The sequence below is a fragment of the Macrotis lagotis genome, chromosome 2 (assembly GCF_037893015.1).
Source record: "Macrotis lagotis isolate mMagLag1 chromosome 2, bilby.v1.9.chrom.fasta, whole genome shotgun sequence".
NCBI lineage: Eukaryota > Metazoa > Chordata > Mammalia > Peramelemorphia > Peramelidae > Macrotis > Macrotis lagotis.
This window is the reverse complement of record NC_133659.1, coordinates 72,652,657-72,672,027: the sequence shown is the minus strand read 5'-3', so window position 1 is coordinate 72,672,027 and position 19,371 is coordinate 72,652,657. Positions and strand designations below refer to the sequence as shown.

Here is a 19,371-nt window from a genome sequence, read left to right as displayed (position 1 = left end):
TATCTATGGTTAGCAGATAAGGACTTGGATGAAGATTCAGCAGAGGAAATGGAAAAGAAACAGTTACACAGGTAAGGAGAGAACCAGGTCAAAGCAATCTATTGAAAAGCAAGGAAGAGGAGGAGAGTGAGCAGAAGTGCCCAAGGCTGCAGAGAGGTGAAAAACAATGAACTAAACGGGAATCTCTTATGGAAAAGTTATCATTTCTTGAAGTCTGAGACTTTTTTTCTGGTGGTAATTGGGGAAGAATACATGCATACTTGTGTGTATGAGAGAGGAAAGAGAATTCTGGGAACAAAGAGGAAAATAATGCATCTGTGGAAAGGAAAGTTTGATCAATTTAACTGGTTATTTTAAATTTTATCTAATAGTCCTGTTATCAAATTTTGTTAAGTGCTAGATGTTTGCAAACTATGAGTAGAAGAATTACATAAATATGAAACAATAGTAATATCCAAAAGAGATAACTTTCATTAACAGTATCAGTTCTTTTGATTTAAAACTCAAGCTTTTTTTTATATCTTGTCACTTTTATCCTTGTACCATATTTATCTCTCCTCTCATTTCATCTTTACCAGAGAAACAAAGGGAAAATTAAAAAAAAATAGGAAAATAAAAATGGAATGCTTGGTTTTATACATATTTACTTTAGGTATTCTCTTCAATGTTTCCTCTGATTGAACATGTTAAACTCTACTTTGGACCTCCAATTATAGCTAAGTCTGCTCATATGAAGCCATAAGAAGAATGGACTTTTCCATCAGTCAAGACTTATATTTATATATATATATAAAAATTATGATTGTATATTCTTGGAAGGAAGAGAAAGGATAAATTTACATTGCTATACTCTGAAATAAAAAAAGTAACAACCACAACAATGATGATGATAATGATGATGATAAAAGTTGTCAACCATCTGAAATTTGAAAAACAAATCTCTGAAGACCAAACTTTGCTATTGAGGCAAGGATGAAATATAAATGCTGCTATGCAACCAATCTCAGAAGCCTCAGTGGTGATAATAGGAGACACTGATTCCCCTGCATCCTAGAACTGTTGTTCCCTTATAAGCCGGAGAAGAGTAAATAATCCTTCATGGTTATGAGAAAAGAGATCTCCTTAACTTAAGATCAGGATTATTTTTCATTTACTTATTCTTCTTTTCATTTTAGTGAACAAGAGATTAATGATACTACTATACTAACCCTCAGTAATTCATTCAGGTTAAAATAGTGAATTTAACTATAGTTCAAGACATCATGAGGAAAACATTCTTACTGACCAGAAAGTACCTAGATAAAAGTTACATTCCATTAGTCACTTTTCAAACCTGTATGTATGTATGTCTGATAGATTCAGTTTGGTTCAAAGAGATAATAATTATCTTTCGAGGAGGAAAAGATGATCTATAAATTCTTGTTCCCTCAATTGTACTAATGCTTAACTTTTTCAGGTAGCTTGTCTGTGAGAGAGTCAATAAAAGCTGACAAAAATAAAGAAAATTAATAGGAAGCTCAAAAATGATGTGTCATTTTAGCAGGTTTATTTGGAATAACTGTAAATCTAAATGGAAAACAACACTGTTGCTTAGGATGACCTTGTCATGAAAACAACAGCATTAAAAAGGCCATGTGGGAAAGTGTCTATCACTGAATAAAACTTAATTGGGACTTTAAACAGTGTTGGGAAAGAGCTTGTTTGAAATAGAGAGAGAAGAGAAATTTGGAACACTTGTGTATTAGGTGTGATTTAAAAGATAAAGAGTTGAGGAAAAATAACTGGCTGACAAGGTTAGATTACCCAGTTACAGAAAACAAGTATAAATTCTGAAATAATAATCAAATAAACCAAGCATTTATTGAACCCATCATGAACTTTAAAGGCAACTAGGTGTTATAGGGGACAGGGCACCAGACCTGAAGTCAGGTAAACTCATCTTCATGATTTCAAAATCAGTCCCAGATACTTAGTGGCTGTGTGATCTTGACTAAGTCACTTAACCTTGTTTGCCTCATCCATAAAAATGAGCAAGAGAAATAAATGGCAAACCACTCTAGTTTCTTTGCCAAGAAAATCCCCAAATGGAGTCACAAAAAATCAGAAACAATTTAAAAGCAACTAAAAAACAACAAATTATGAACTTCACAATTTTTTTTTAGTCTTAATGTATGTGCAAATCAACTTGTATTACATTTATCTGTGGGAACACTTTATCCCCCTTACTTTCACTTTTATGTAATCATTCACAGTCTCTCAAACTTTAGGCACAGTTAATTGTATATAGTAAACATAAGACAAATATTTTTTGATTGAAAAAAGTAATGACCTTGATCTTCAATGAGATTATAATTTAGCTGGGGAAGATAAAATGAACTTATAACCCTTAAGGAACAATTAGGGCATGATTCAGAGCTGTAGGAATGCAGAGGAAACTCGACAAATATTTATTAAAACTAAAGTGACTGTACAACATAAAAGGTGAATCATAATTTGAAGCTGGTCTTTTGGGCATTACACCGAAATATTCTACAATCAAGTACATTAAGATAGGCACTTGGTAGTTCATTCAAAGTACTCGCTCAATGAACAACCAGAATGATAAATCAATGAGGCTATTGGTTAGAAATATGATGGGAAAAAATATAGTTATTTTCCAAGCTACAATAAAAGGAGTTTCAAAAGAACCGATGCAAAAGTAAAGCCGACATATGCTGTTAAAACAGCAAAGTACACTTTGGTACAGAGGGATATACAAAATATTTTAAGATACAGTCTTTGGCCTCAAGAAAATTCAAATGCACTTGGAGAAACAAATACAGCAAGGATATCATAGGAGTTGGCTATGAAGACCTGTGGCTAGGTGACTCTGGACAAATCACTTAACCTTTTTAGGGCTCTCTTCTCTAAATCCTTATGTTCCTGAGAAAGGTTCTCATATGGGAGTTTCTGGTATCTATGAAATCATCATTCTAATTTCTTTCTCTATTCTGATCCATTGGGAGATAAGACAAGGAATACTCAAAAAATTAAACAATAAATGATTTCAATAGCTCAAGGGAGCAGTTGGTAAACTTTCATAAAGTGCATGATTATTTGTCAAATGAATTATAGAAAAAAATTACTAGAGGATCTTATAGGAATTTGAGGTTTCTACATGTTGGGATGTTTAGGGTAGAATTTGAGGAAAAGCATAGATATATAGTATTGAAGAATGGTAGATACATAGAAGGAAAATGGTATATACATTTTCAAAGCACAAGAATACTTTGTTAAAAAGATACAAAATAGGAAAAAATGTACCTCATCAAATTATTTTATGTACTATTTATAAAAGCAAATATAGAACACAAGCACTTTTTGAAGGACTGAGTTTATTTGAATTTGCCCCAACCTATACCTATAAAAATATTAATTGAATTCATGTTAAAATGATATATCAAAAATAACATCTGAAATATTATTTGAAGTCATTGACATTTGAACTAAATTAAAAAAAAAAGCAGAACAACCCTTTGTCACACTATGAAATAGGGCTAGGATGACTAAAAAGATTATATGCATAAGAGGAATAACGTTTATAGCAATATTAGCTAGATTAAAAAGTGAGAACACTGGTTGTTGCTTTATTAAATAAAATGCTTGTCAACTATGGCAAGATAATTTTTTTTTGAGATTTAGTACATGTTTGGTCAATTATATTACTGTTCCCCTTCAAAAACAATGAGCATTATTTATATCTAAAAGCAAAGATGGGAAATAGTTACACAGGCTCATGTGGTTTTTGTGGGTTCCAAAATTACAAGAAAAATAACTGTGGAATTAAAATTCTGAGATTTTTACAAGAGAAGAAACTATAAACTATTTCTTTATGGTTAGCCCCGATTGAGAATGTTACAGGAATTGCACCAAGTTTGATGGTTTTTAAACTAAGTCTGAGAAGCAGCCCAGCCCAGTGGAGAGGGAAGAACCACTGGAGCTGGGAAGAACCAGGTGCCAGTTTTGCCTCCAAGATGGGCTATTATGTGACTTTGAACAAGTCACAACCTTTCAAGACTAAATAAAGGAAACTCTCTAAGATTGTAGTTGTACAATTTCCAATCTGCATCTTATGAGAAATCCTTTATCCAATTTTTTTCATTTTAAAAATGAAAATTTCAGGACCCACTGCCACTCATCCTCTAGCCCCCAAATCCAATAATGAAACACTGAAGTTGACCAGGGACTAGGTTCATAGAATAACCACAAAATTCAGTTACTTCTCATGACATTTGTCTACCACATTTATACCATATAATTCAAGAAATTTGGTTGGGTTAAGAGCCCCCTAAACACACATTCATTAATCAATACTAACTTAAAAACCACAGTTTGTTCAACTATTCCACAATTTGTGGATACTCACCTTTTTCCAATTCTTTGCTGCAACAAAAGATGCCACTACAAAGGATCCATAAATATGGATCCTTTCTCCCTTGCTTTAAGATCTTTGTGAGAAGGGATACATGTTTAGCAAGCATATGGCTAGGTCAAGGCAAGAGCCCAGTTTAATGAGACTTTGGGAGTCTAGGGCCAAATCATATTCCAGCTCACAGCAGTCAGTGGGGGAAGACAATGCTGGAAAGGGGATGAGTGAAGGGGTTAAAGTCATGAAGACATCAGATCAAGGACACAAATAAATCTTTTCCTTGGCAGGGAAAACAAAGGCAATTAAGAATTGAACAGCTCTTCTTTCTCTCTCTTGTCAATTTTCCATATTCCATCCACCTGAAGCAAATGTCCTACACTTAATAAAGTCCTTTTTCTTCCCAAACAAGTTCAAAGGTTTTTTTCTTTTGTTCTTGTCCTTAGCTTCTCTCATCACTTTTAACTGTTTCTGAGCATTAGCATTCTTGATACAAATTTTACAAGATTGTGAAATGGTTTTATAGTCATTTATCCTTTTTTTATTTCCCCTTCTTTCATCTTATCTATATTTTTTAAAAAACTAAGTTTCAGTTTTTAAATCCCCAAGTTGTTTCTTCAGATAAATCTCATTTTCTTCTTTAGATGATCCTTTGTGCCTTAAGAATTTTATTCTTGAGTATCTTCCACTCTTCTTGTACTGATTTCCTCTATAGTGTCTTGGGTCTTAGAATTCTACCTATCTGAATCCTTTGAAATCTGCCTTTCCCAGAATTTTTGGAGCATGTCAGATTATGCCTAGACTGCCACAGTTTGTGATAGTTTCTGTTGTCTCCAGCACTCAGCAACAAATTTCCCCCAATTAGAGAAAATCATTTAGAGTAGAATTTTCCCATCTTTGTTCTTCCCTTTTATTACGTTTTTCTCATTAACTATAAATTTTTGAAATGGGAGCATCTCAACAGAACAAAAGGAGGATGAATTCAAATTAAAATGAACTTTGTAACAATTTGATACTGTTAGATATTTATGAAATTTAGCCACAATAGTAACAAAAATGTCCCTTCTCTGTTTTTTTCAAAAATGTTTATCATTGATACTATTTTATAAAAATAAGAAACTTTTTTGTGGATTGCTCTTGAATTCTTAAATTTTTTTTTTACCAGACTCTACCATTCCCCTGAAGCTAGTGTCTTGAACCAAAAAATCCAGTACAGCTGAGATTAAAAGAAAATGGAAAGGTCAAAAATGACTAAACTCTGTAGGTCCTTTGACCTAGCAATACTAGGGGTCTGTCCCTCAAAGAAATCAGAGAAAAAGGAAAATATCCTTTATATAAAAAAAAAATTATAACTTCTTTTTTGGGGTGGCAGAGAACTTAACAAATGACTTGCTAAATTTGATACAGTAGATGAATGTAACATAATATTGTTGCCTGTAAGAAATGATGAAAATCAGTTTTAGAGAAAACTGGGAAGATATCTATGAATGGATGCAGATTAAAGTAAACAAAACCAAAAGAACACTTTATACTATAACATCAATGGTGCAAAAACAAACAACTTTAAGAGATTTAAAAACTATGAATCAATCACAATTCCAAAGCAAGATGATAAAGGATGCTGCCCAGCTTATGACAGAAAGAGGATAAATCTAATATACAAGATGTTCCAAAAGTCAGTTTTAAGCTTAATGAAGTTAGATTTTTAGGATCTCTTGTATATGCATAATGAAACATATTTAAGAATTTGTGGGAAAAATTTTATTTTATTGACTATGCTTATATTTTACAAGTGTTTAGTATTTCTTTTTAAATCTGGAAGGTGGGGTGGGGGAAGACATGGGAGGGGAAAATATCTCATAAACAAAAATATAAAAGATAAAGGGAAAATATTTTAAAATTTCTCTGAGGAGCATATAGGCATAACCAGATGCCAAAGGAGCCCATGACACAAAAAAGAGCCCCAGCTATGCATGAAGTCTTTTCTGATCCCTTCAACTACTAATGTCCTCACTCACCAATTTTTGTTTATTTTGCATATCATTTATTCTCTATATTTATATATGCAAATATTGTCTTTCAAATAGGACACAAGTTCCTTGATAGCAACAATTGCTTCTTTTTTAATCTTTGGACCCACTTTTAGATTAACTGCATTTCCTTTTGGATAGGACTACTGAACTAAGAAGAAGCAGAAGACAATGCTGCAAATACACTTCACTTAGACAATACTACAATTCAATGGATTCACAATAATTCACGGGGGTGAATTATTATTCAGTTTTCAAAGAGGAACCCTGAGGATTTGTGTTTGGCCTGCTGCTTGAACAGATAGATGCTATTAGGCTCCTTACATTTATAGATAACACACAAAGTTGAGAGGGAAAACAAACACACTGAAAAACCTAAGCAAAACCCAGAAAACAATGGGCTGAATCTACTAGTAAGACGGAAATCGATAGGGATAAAGTGGTAAAAATTTACCCTGGACTATGAATTTACAGGGGTGATAGGTGGGGAAAGTACTTGTTCTGAAAAGGGTCTGGGGGTTTGAATGACCTGCAATCTCAATATGAGCCAGATGGGGTCTAGAACTGCATTGAGTCACAGCTTCCAGGAAGAAGACTGTCAAGTCCCACATTTGTGATTCTGTCATCAGGAGGACTTCCATATTTAAGAGCATGTCTAGAGGAGGGCAAGAGAAAGGATCCCATTAGGACTGGAAGGGACCTGAAGCTGAGAAAGTAAAGGGAATTTTCCAAGGTCACCCAGCCAGCAAACATCTAAGGAAGATTCTAACTAAGACTCCATCCATCTAACTAAGGCTCCACCATGCCATCAAAGTGCCCAGGATTCTGTCATCTGAGCCTGAACTGTAGGATCTAGGGGTGTGGAATTAGAGGAGGGATGTGTAGGGGAGAGGACGGGGGAAGGTGGTTGGTTGCAAGAGTCTTCAAATACTTGAGGGACTGTTGTAGGAAAAGAGGGAGGGCTTGTTCTGTTTAACCCCAGAGAACAAATTCAGTTACAAAAAGAGAATTTGAGATTGTTGTCAGGAAAACATTCTAATAATCTGAACTGTCCAAAAGCATAATGAGACATCTTTCAGAGGTGCAGGGTTTTCCCTCCTTGGTGTTCAAGCAAAAGCTTGAGGACAATGGGGATTCCTTTAATATAGATGTAGGTTGGAAAAAGTAGTCACTCATGTCCCCATTAATCCTTAAACTGTATGATCCTGCAATATGGAACTACTTGTAATAATGAATATACTCAATTCCAAGTCACTAATAGCAAATTTTCATCTGTTAAGGATAGATTCGATTTTTAGAAACCAGAAGTCATTTGGAGCTGTCTGGAGAATAATGAGTAATATTATTTTTAGTTAAGATAAAAAAAATGAGGTATAATTATAAAACAATGAGAAGATCGTCCAAGGGCTTGTAAATTGGCTACAAAGGCAATATAATATCAATTCTGAGGAAAGTAGTACAAATTCATTTTATTGATGAGAAAATTGAAGCTTTGGGAGGTTACATGATTTCTCTATGAGTAAGGCTAAATCTAGCTCCTACTGTGTGCTCGTTAGATATATGCTCATTTGATCCTCACAATAATAATGTTAAATATCCTGGTCATAAAGGCAGCAGGAAAGAAAGCCAGCACTTAAACCTAGGTTTTCTGGCTACAAGATACCATATTGACTCCATAAAATAAAGCTAGAAACATTTTTGTCCATCCTTGTGAAATGTTAAAGATTAATTCACCTTACTGATTGACCTACTTTCACAAAATGAGTTATTTATAAATAGAAAACAAGTGCTTAAAAACAGCAATACTCAAATGAAATGAAATGAACATTATAGAGAAGAATGACAGCTAGAGAAAGAGAAAAAAATTGACATCCTTACTTGAAAAATAGAGACAGGAAAACTGAAAACAAAAAATGATAGGTAATATTGAGGCAAATAAAAAAATTTAATAAGAAACAGCAAAAGTTTAGTAATTTGGGGCTATTTCATATTGCAACAAACAGCCCCACATTCTTGAATAACTCTTTTTTGTGGTTTATTTATTTTATATTAGTACAATAATCTTTTTGTGAAAGTAAACGTAAATCTCCTCCTCCCCCCCCCCCCAAAAGATAGAGAAATCTCAAGAGAAATGAAGTGAGAGGGGAAAAAGTGTATTTCAGTTTTGTATTCAGATTCCATTGGCTCTGTCTCTGGGATGAGTTGCATTCTTTATCATAAGTCCATTAGAGAAGTTGCTTCAAAATCTCCTATAGTTTCTATTACTAGTTATATTATCCTCCACTCTATTCCTCCCCACTCCCATTTATTTTATTCTCTCTCTTTTCACCTTGTCTCTGCTCAGAAGTGTGTTGTATCTGAGTAACCTCTCTCATGATCTTCCCTCTCCTTCTATCACCTACACCCCCTCCCCTCTCCCATCCCTTTCCTCTCACTTGTCTCTAGAGTAAGATAGATTTCTACACCCTATTCACTGTGTATGTGAAAGTGAAGGAACTTTTCCAGGGACACCCAGCTAGTAAATACCTAAAGAAGATTCAAACTAAGTCTCCATTCACCATACCACCAAAGTGCCCAGGATTCTCTGCCATCCGAGCATGAACTGTAGGAACTAGTGATGTGGAAGTAGAGGAGGGACATGTAGGGGAGAGGGCAGGGGAAAGGCGGTTGGACATAAAAGTCTTCAAATACTAGAGCCATTTCTAATGAGAATGAATGCTCACTCATTCCCCCTCGCTTCCCCCTGTTCCACTCTGTTACAAAAGCTTCTTGACTCTTTTAGGTGAAGCATCTTAGCCCCTTCTTTCTCTCCTTTCTCTTCCTTCCAGCATTTTCCTTTATCACCAATTGTCTCCATCTTTATACTACCTAATACCATTATATTCAGCTCCTTCCTTGTCATGTCTATGTATATATATATATATATATATATATATATATATATATATATATATACTCATTTCAACTACTCTTATAAATGAGAAGGTTCACATGAGTTATCAGTATCTTCTTCCCATGCAGAAATACACGGAGTTCAATATCATTAAGACCCTCATGATTTACCTTTCCCATTCACACTCTCTGTTTCACCTGAGTCCAATATTTGAAAATAAAACTTTCTGTTTAGCTCTGGCTCTTTCAATAATAAAGTTAGAAAGTCCCCTGTTTCACTGAAAGTCCATCTTTCCCCCTAAAAGAGAATGCTCAATTTTGCCAGGTAGTTGATTCTTGGTTGTAATCCAAGCTCTTTTGCCTTCTGGAATATCATATCCCAAGACCTACAAGCCCTTAATGTAGATGCTGCCAGATCCTGTGTAATCCACAGTAGTTTAATTGTTTGTTTCTGGCAGCCTGTAGTATTTTCTCTTTGACTTGGGAGTTTTGGAATTTGGCTACAATATTCCTGGGAGGTTTTCTTTTGGGATCTCTATCAGGGGGTGACCAGTGAATTCCCTCAATTTCTATTTTACCCACTGCTGCTAGGATCTCAGGGCAATTTTGCTGCATTATTTCTTGAAAAATGAAAGTCTAGGCTTTTTCCCTGGTCATGACTTTCAGGTAGCCCAATAATTTTTAAATTATCTCTTCTGGATCTGTCAGTTGTTTTTCAATGAGATAATGCACCTTTTCTTCTAATTTTTCATTCTTTTAGTTTATGGTTTCATGATTTCTTGCAAAGTCATCAGCTTCCCTTAGCTCCATTCAATACTTGAATGTTTTCCAGTTGGCCAATTCTGGTTTTTATGGCATTCTTCTCATTTGCCTTTTGGGTTGCTTTTTCCACTTGATCTAGACTGGTTTTAAATATTTACTTTCTTCATTATGTTTTTGTATTTCTTTCACAAAACTGCTGACTTGGTTTTCATGATTTCTTGTATCAATCTCATTTCTCTTCCCAATTTTTCTTCTACCTCTCTTACTTGCTTTTCCAAGCCTTTTTGGAGCTCTTCTACTGCCTGAACCCATTTCCTACTTCTCTTGGAGAATGGATGCAGAAGCTTCAAATTTTATCATCTTCTAAGTGCATATTTTGATCTTCAATGGGACCGAAGTAGTTTTCTATGGTCATGTTCTTCTTTTTCTATTGTTTGCTCATTTCCTCAGTCTCTGACTGATTTACCACACTACCAAAGCTTATGGAGGTTTTTGGGAATACTTCCCCCAAAGGACCTCAATTCCTTCAAGGTCTTAGGAGAGACTCTCACTGCTCTCCTGGTCTGTGCTCTGGTCTATGGATGATCACAGGCCTCTCCTCTGCCCTGGAGCCATGAGGAAGGTCCTTGGCTCCACTATGGTGGTATGGGAGCCCAGATTGTGATATGGATCTGAGTGTGGGCAGACAGCAGAGACCTGCTCCAGGGACAGCAGAGAAACCTCTGCAGTCTGTTCCCACCCCCTTACCATCTGTGGGCTGCAGGGCTGCTCTGAGACTGGCATTGGCCAGGGCTCCACATGGAAGAGTTCTTTCACTGCCCCATCAAGCCATCCCTAGTGATCGCCGGGTCAAGAGGTCTGGAAACCGCCCCCTCTGTCACAGATTCAGGTACCACCAGGGACCCAGATGTTTCATGAGCTGTTCCTGGAAGCTGGAACAAGTTTGTTCTGGCTGTGCTGTGGCTCTTTCCAACCCCAGTCCTCATGAAACAGACCTTTCCTGTGGGTCTGATAAGTTGTCTTGGACTATGTAATTGTATCACTCAGTCTTCCTGTGGGTTCTTCCCCTTTAAATATTGGCTAGAGTCATAATTTGACAGCTTTTGGAGTTTTTTTAAGGATGAGTTTCTGGGAATTCCTGCCCTCATGCTGTCATTTTGGCTCCACCCCCTTGAATAACTTTTGAGGGCTGTCACTGTTATTACAGCACAAAAATGTTGGCCTTGAATTATCAAGAAAAGGTTAACTTTAGGTTTAGTCTGTTTTGTTTAAGACTGTAAGGAAATCTAGATCATGTTTAAGAAAAAAAATCATCTAAAATGTTTCTTTCAAAAGTCTTGGGGTCTCTATAGTAACTCACTTATCCAGAAAAATAAATTCTAACATCTTGACTTTTAATGATAGTGGATAAAGAAGATGCTATTGTTATGCTTGGCTACCTAAGGATTAATAGAGAACATACTAATAAAGGTACAAATTCACAGAATGTATGAATATCAAGAATTGTGCCCCAAGATACAAAAATAATTAGGAATGAAAGGTAAAAAAGGAGGGGTTCATTCATCTTCAAACTTTTTAAATTATCTATATATTTTTATATATTTGTTCAGTTAAAAAACATCATGCACCTGAATAGGTATATTGATTTACAAATTATGTAACATTGTTACATATGCACATTATAATACTACATTAGTTGAAAATTTTAAATGGATGATATACAGATGAAATAAGTAATTTTTTAATATAAAAAAGCTTGGAAAGGTAGAATGGTGGCAGGGACATTAAATGGGAAATTTAGTATTTTATCCTAGAGATAAAAGGAAACCACTGGATTTTATTGTGTTGGGCTTATTGGTCAGGCTTTATTCTTAGGAAAAATCATTTTGAGAATGGGAATGTGGAAATCTGGATTGGATTGAGGAGAGACTAAAGAGACTAAAGCCACACTGAGAGGCCATAATGATAGGCTATGGTGATAAAGATCTGACCTAGGGTGTTGGATGTGAGCTTGGAGGCGAATTGTAGAGATAGAAATAATAAGATGAGAAGTGACCTGGGTATATAAGGTGTATGTATATAAGGAATGTATAGATACCTGAAAAGATAAGGTTGGATTTTTTCTGACTGGTCACTGTCCTGCAAAAGAGATTGACCTAGAGGTGCAGGTACCTGATATGGTCTGAAGGTACCCAGAGAAGCAGGAAGGAGTAAGGCTAGGAGGGCATGCTGGAGGGGCAAAGAAAGGGGGGAAATGGTTCTTGGGTAACTGCCTAGCTGCTCTGAGGGCAGAATGGGGGAAGATGATACTTGTTGCAGCTGGAAGAAGGGGGAGAGTTAGGAGATAATCAGTTAAGTAACTTTTTTAGAGACAAATTCTCTACCTCAGATCTCTCTTCCTTTCCTCTGATTGAGTGGTCCTATACCTCTTGGGGGGTAATTCTAGGGATTTCACTTTAGAAACCACTGATCTATAGGTACTATCCCAGAGATAGAGACACCTCAAGAAGCATGAGAGAATATAGTAAGAAACAACCGTGCATTCCTAAGGGAGATGAATTAGATGAATTTAATTGAACTTTCTCATCTTTAATTTCTGAGACTAAGAATAACAACATGTCTCTAAGAATAATAACAAATTATTTCTTGGAACAGTGGGGACCCCTAAAGACTAGCTGTTGAAAACTTTTATAACCTCTGTTGAAATAAACATATTTGATCTATCTGCTAGAAAAGGCTCAATATAAATCAATAGAACAGCTTTTAAAAGTTCAGTAGTTGTAGGTATTAAAAATGTGGCAAAAAATAAAAGACAAAAAAATGATATAAGGAAGATTTCTGGCTCCTCTGCTTGAATGCTAATCAAGAGTTCTAAATTATACAACATCAAATATATTAACAAATTTTTTTCATTTTCATGCCCAGGGAAAGAAAAACAAAAATAAGAAATCTATCAACTATATAGTAACCTTCCTCTGAGAATGTCAAAGTATCTTCTAACTGGTGACATGTGCAAGATCAGGTATACAGGTACTTAGTTTTAGAAAAATCCTAGTTTTCTAATTTCTGTCCCTAATGGAGCACTCAGTCATCATCTTGTACTTAAATGCTAATGATATAAATTACGTACACTGACCTTTTATGGAATCTGGTCAGGGAAGATCAGAGGATCCTTTAATGCAGTAATGCTCCAGAATGTCAATGGTCTTGCTGACTACATATGATGAGTTCCAGAACAGCTAGGTCTTGACCTTCACTTATGGTAGCAGTACTGTTTTTTGTTCCATTAAGCAGGACTCTTAAAGAGCTAAGAAGGAGCTTCTCCTCCTAACTCCTCATCTGAGTATATCTTCTGAACCAAAAGTGAACTAAGAACATCAGTCTCTCAGAGTGAATGTTTATATATCGTAACACAAAGATTTTTCTGGAAATTATGTTTTTCTATTCATAGGTCTTCATTACTCTGCTTTACTTGCTAAATTTATAACTTTTAAAAAAGTGCAACAGTTGAATCATGAAAAAGTTGTGATGATCTAGAAATATGAAAAATACTCATAAAGAAAATAACATATAGATGCTGAGGTGGTAATAAGCTAGAGTACTACTACCATTCTAGCTTTGTATATCTGATAAACTGGATAGACAAGTATCCAATGTGAGAATTTTGAATAAATTTTTATCATCTAGAAAAAAGAAACAGTAAATCTGGAATGATTCAGATATGTTGGTGATACCATTAGATATGGCAGGAAGTTTGTAGAGTCTGGACCACTCTGAAGACTCTCTTGAGAAGGTAATACCCCCAAGATGATTACTTTACTCTAGCTTTTCCATACTACTTATCATCTGACCTAAAACATTTCTGCTATTATCTATCTAGAAAAAATACAATGGGATACTTTAAAATTCATGATTTATAACTATGTTAGTAACACAGAGAGATGGAATAGAGAAGGTCTATTTATTATGATCATTTTTTGAATAACAATATGTCCCTTTTCCTTTTTTTATAAACCATTAATAATATAATTATCTGAAAGTTGTTCTTGACAATATACATCTTAAATAAGATCCATACGTTAGATAGGAGTTCTTAGAACTTCTATTTAACCAGTTGCATTTATATATGACACAAAACTAATAGAGTATTTAGTAGGTATTGACATAGTCAGACTTGAAATTTAGGAAAATAACTTTGGGGGCTATGTAAATGATTTATTAGGGTGGAGAGTGGCTTGGAATACCAGTCAGTCCATCAACAGACCTTTTCTTGAATGTTTAGCATGTTCTAAGTACAAAAAAGCAAAAAGACAATACTTGCCCTCAAAGAGATTACAATCTAATACACAAAGACATCAAATGAATGGAAGCTGAAAAAAGAAGCTGAAAGAAAGAGAGATGGGAAAGACAGAAGTGCAGGCTGGAGAGGAAGAAGATCCAGTTGGCCTGGGTCTTTAAATGGAGTTTCTGGGATGAGCCATCCTATCAGAGGCTGAAGAGGTAGAGGATACTTTCAATGTGTGAGCTGGAGTGAGCATCAGAATGAAGAAAATAGTCCTGTTTGAGAAGATAAGCACCTCAACCAAGGTGGCATTTGTATGAATACAGAAAGGAAATAAGTCAATAGATCTTGTCGTACTTAATTATGTATTTGTATACACACACACACACACACACACACACACACATATATATATATATATATATATATATATATATATATATATATATATATATATATATATATACACAGGGTGAATGAGAGTGAGGAATGGAGAGGTTGTAAGCAATAAGTAACGATTCAAAAGAGGGGTGAGTTTTAGGAAAAGAAAATGAATTTGTTTTGTTTTAGACATATTGAGCTTTAGATGTCTGCCAGACATTCAGTTTGAAATGTCCAATAAGCAGTTGTGATGTGGGAATGAAGCTCAGGAAAGAAATCAGGACTGGATACATAGATCTAGAGGTTGACTGAAACCACTGAACTCATGGGAGCTGATGAGATGACCAAGTGGGAGGGTGGAGAGGGGGAGTAGAGAAGTGTCCAGGACAGAGCTTTGGGATATACCAACAATTAGTGGACATGACATGGATTAATGCAGAATGGGTGGAAGAAACCATGGAGGCATGGAGAGTAGATGACTTTAGATGACTTTTATAAAAAGTTTAGACATAAAGGAGTTGAAAAATCTTGATAGTAAGAAAGTACAAGTTAGTGAGGATTTTTTTCCCTTATGTCGGGGGGAGATAAAGGAGGCAGCAGAGAAAGAATTAGTATAGGAGGCATGTAGAGCGGTTGACCTTGGTAAGGAAAAGGACTACTTCATCAGAAACTAAAAGATAAAAAGGTAGAGTAATAAATGTCAAGAGATGTTCAAATGAGAAAGTTCTCAGCAAACAATTGCTTTTTGAGTTTATAATTTGAGGCAAGAGAGAGTTGAAGATACTGTGGGAAAACTGAAGTGAAAAGGTTTGGAATGGTCTCTTTAAGGAATATGATGGAGAATTAATGAGAGAAGAATACAAGTATTACTTTGCTGTAATTAGGGTCCAGTTGAAATTAGGTTACAATTTTATAGTGGACCTTAAATAAGATGGTTGCAAAACTTCCACCAACCCTGTTCAACAGTGTGAATAGGAGTGGAAGAGGCCAACAGTGGGAGTAATCCAGGGAAATAATTTGTCAAGAAAAGAAATAATGAAAATGGGTTTATGAATAGAAGATGGCATATGACATTGAGTTGAACCAACAGTCTGAAGACTCTGAAGGGAGAAGAATCTGCCAGAGGGCTAACAGTCTGGAAAAGGACTGAGGAGTTGAGAAAACAGAGAGCTTTCTGAGGACAAAGAATACGTTTGGAAGTAGTAAAGCATAGGGAGAAAGGTCATGATAGGAGACTGTAATCAGATTGGAGATTTTTCTGATTTAGTAATGGAAATGAAGTATTGGTGAGTACTTATCATTCTAATTTGTCTTTGGCCCTTATTCCCTATAATATGCATGTGTATACATAAGCGAAAAAATAAAACAAAGTCCTTTTGGGAGGGAAGAACCATAGTAGACAGTGTTTGAGCTGAGTCTGGGATTCTTTGAGGCAGACATGAAGAGGGAGGGCATGCCAAGCCTGGGAGAGAATCAGCACAAAGACTCTGAGATGGGACTGAGATAATATCCAGTGAGGAAGATAAAGAAGGCCAGTTGGGAAAGACTATCATGTGCAAGAAGATAAATGAATAATAAAGATTAAAAAGGCAGGTTGAGGCTAAATAAGAAGGGTCCTAAGAGCTGAAGAGAAGGCTATATTATATCATATCATATCACAAAGGCAACAATGGAATATGGGAATCTCAGGGCCAGATTTGAACTTAAGAAAAAAGTCACTTTTCCAGGTATGGCGAAAATGTAATATGGGGTGGTAAACCAATTAGGAGGTCAATGCAAATAGTCCAGTAGAGAGATGAGGAAGGTCTAAACTAAGGTAGCGATTATGTGATGAGTAAGGAGGTGTGAAAGATGGAATGGCAATATATTCAATAAATTACTGGTCATGTGGGGTGAGCAGGACTGAGGAGTGGAGGATAACACTAAACTTATGAACCTAGGGGCCTGGAAGTATAGTGATATACTTGATAGAAAAAGCAAGTTCAAAAGAGGAATGAATTTAGAAGTCAATATAATAAATCTGTTTTTGGAGATATTCAGTTTGGCATGTCTATGGCATATTCATTTTGAAATATCTAATAAGCAATTTGGGATCCAAGATTAGAGCTCAGGAGCAAGTCTCAGGCTGGATATATAGATGTGGGAATCAGCTACATAAAGATAATTAAACCTATGGGAATTGCTGAGGTCATCATATGAGAGAGTGTCAAGGGAGAATGACTAGAGTCCAGGATGGAGCCTTGGTTTTAATGCAATTATTAAGTAGCTACTATTTGACAGGTAATGTGCTAGGCAGAAAAGAAAAACAAAACTTAAACACGCTCTACCATCCAGGAGAACAGACTCTATAGATGGAGACAATATGTAAATATATACCATACTGTATTTACCAATCATTTAATAGGTCACAAACTTGTTTAAGCCAAATTTTTGCCTTTTTTTTTTGCACAAAAATAGAATAAGAGACTGTCAAATGCTTTACTAAAAGGCAGGGGAACTGTATCTACAGAATTTTCCTCAACTACCACTTTAGTAAACCTCATCAAAAAAGAAAATGAAGTAAGGCAAGTATGATCTGTTCTTGATGAAGCCATGTTGATTTTTTGTAATTAAATTCTAAATATATGAAATAAATAATTTCAAGTACTTCCAGATATATATACAGATGGTGTGAACCAAAAATTTAAGCAACTATCTAACTCTAAAAGTTAATCTGCATTGGTAGAAGAAGTTTCCTCTTGGGAGCTGTTCCCTATATCAATGAAATTACAGGTTTAGTGCCTATTCTGTATCTTAAACGACTGACTCAATGTAACTTGAATGAGGTCTCCAGTGGAGTGCCTGAGAATGCATGCAGGGTGATAGCTTTATCAAAGAATTATTTAAAGACATAGACTAAAATCTACATCAGATTTTCAGACACAGAACTAGAGAGGATACAGCACACCAAATGATAAGATACAGGATCCAAAAAGATAACAACATAGAATTTTGGAATAAAAATAGGGATGGACAGATTATGGACAGATGGATAGATGGATGAGTTGGGACTGGATATAGAAAAAATTCAAGAACAAGTTGCTTACTGTCTGACACACAAGTGCCTAATATTTATTACAGCAGCATGTTAATAAACTGTCATGATGTTCTATTCTAGTGAGGGCCAGGAGCCCTTGTGGGCCATGCCACTTTTTCTGAGGTGCTTGAGCTCTATTCCATTGCCTGCCGAGCATCCCCTTGGGTCCCTACATCTTCAAAGGGCTGGTTTTGCTTGTGCCATTTCCATTGTGCTCTAGGTACCACCTGAGTATGGGTCGCCCACTGTGAAATGCCTCTGTGCTTCAGGTGGGTGCCCCCTCTAGTCATCTACCCCCTGCCTTGCCCGAGCAGTTCCAGTGTGTTCCAGGTACCCTCTTGGGCCAGCAATAGCCACACAGGGTCTACCTTGCCTATATGTCCTTCTATTAAATTCCAGATACCTCTGAGCACACCTATGGGTAAATGGAATTGGAAACCAGGATTCCTTATTTCCCTCCTCGCCGGCTGCTTTTCAGCTACCTATTGCTACCTAATGTGGTGGGACAACCATGCACCCAAGGATGAACTCCTATTGACAGAGATAACCAACCCGCACTCCTTCTTCAATGAAGGATTAGCACAATGCTTGTTCCACCCTGTCATATCCTGCTCATCTCAGTGATTCTGACCCCTGTTTACTATTTTTTAAACCCTATTCTCTATCTCCCATTGATCATTCCTTTACCACCACTTGCCCTCCAAACTTTCATTTTTCAATCTGAGCTCTCTTAGAATGTATGCTCTCCATAAGTAACAAACTGGATTTTGCTTTTACTTTCTTACACCTTCCATCTTGTACTCAGTGAGACTTGACAATTTTCTGATGACACAGCTACCTTTTGCAGAACTGGTTTCACTTCACTTAAAACTTCAGCTCACTGGTTAAGATGGGAGAGTTGGTTTATGCCTTGCTACCCAATGCCATTTCTAGATCTGGCCTCCACCACTGTCTTTCAGGAATTTCTCCTTCTGAGAGATTTTTAGTTCTTATTCATAAGCCAAAAAGATTCTAGTAGTTATTGTCTATAAACTTCTACAACATTCTCCTAAATTTGTTCCTAAATGAATTCAATCCCTAGGTCAGCTTTGGCCCTCTTCAATTCCTACTCTTATACCAGAATCATCATTCAGATTAAACTCTCTTAAATACCCCAATCTTCCAATTCTTCACATTAATAATTTACCATGCTCTAATTTTCCACCTCATCTCAGCCACATACAGAGAAGGTCATAGCATTGATTTTGAGGGAAAAGCTAGCAAGTTCAGTTTTGGATGTTCAGTAGGTTTGCGTAGATAGGAGACTAGAGGTCACAAACATATTCATGAACCAGGAAATTCATTTATCTAATCATAGTCTGTTATAACTCCACTGGTCCCTCCATCTTGTAATTCCCAACCCTGACCTTCAAGCCTACTGGGCCCTCACATTCCACTACTTCTCATTCTTAACCAGACCATGACTGGTCACACTCTCATCACTTCACTATCTTGACCTCTTGGTGAACCAGTTCAGCTCTACCCTGTCTTTTCCTCTCAATTC

General features: G+C 36.0%; 1 protein-coding gene across 10 annotated transcripts in view; it reads right to left on the bottom strand.

Moving 5' to 3' along the window:
- Positions 1–19,371, bottom strand: part of RASAL2 (RAS protein activator like 2) — a 317,365-nt gene that overhangs the window by 49,815 nt on the left and 248,179 nt on the right. The window lies entirely within an intron of this gene.